Genomic DNA, 207 nt, shown 5'->3' on the forward strand with positions numbered 1-207 from the left:
CAGGTTTGTAATTATACAGCTGCTGGCCTTTCCTCCTCTTCCTCATCCCAGTCAGTAACCGTAGTTCTAGTGCCAGGCTGAGACTTAACTCCCCATTATGACGTCATCGCCGAACTGACTTCATGAACCCGCGAACACCCAAAATGACCAAAAACTAACTTTTAACACTATTTGGAGACATTTTTAAAAATGATATACATATCTTGA

The 207-nt window shown here is 41.5% G+C and overlaps 1 protein-coding gene and 1 long non-coding RNA gene across 4 annotated transcripts in view; one reads left to right on the forward strand and one right to left on the reverse strand.

The window, feature by feature from the left end:
* The window catches only part of LOC116692143 (nucleolar protein 4), a 185689-nt gene that overhangs the window by 60987 nt on the left and 124495 nt on the right, over nucleotides 1-207 (reverse strand). The window lies entirely within an intron of this gene.
* The window catches only part of LOC116692190 (uncharacterized), a 14909-nt gene that overhangs the window by 832 nt on the left and 13870 nt on the right, over nucleotides 1-207 (forward strand). The window lies entirely within an intron of this gene.

Source organism: Etheostoma spectabile, chromosome 7, assembly GCF_008692095.1.
Source record: "Etheostoma spectabile isolate EspeVRDwgs_2016 chromosome 7, UIUC_Espe_1.0, whole genome shotgun sequence".
Taxonomy (NCBI): domain Eukaryota; kingdom Metazoa; phylum Chordata; class Actinopteri; order Perciformes; family Percidae; genus Etheostoma; species Etheostoma spectabile.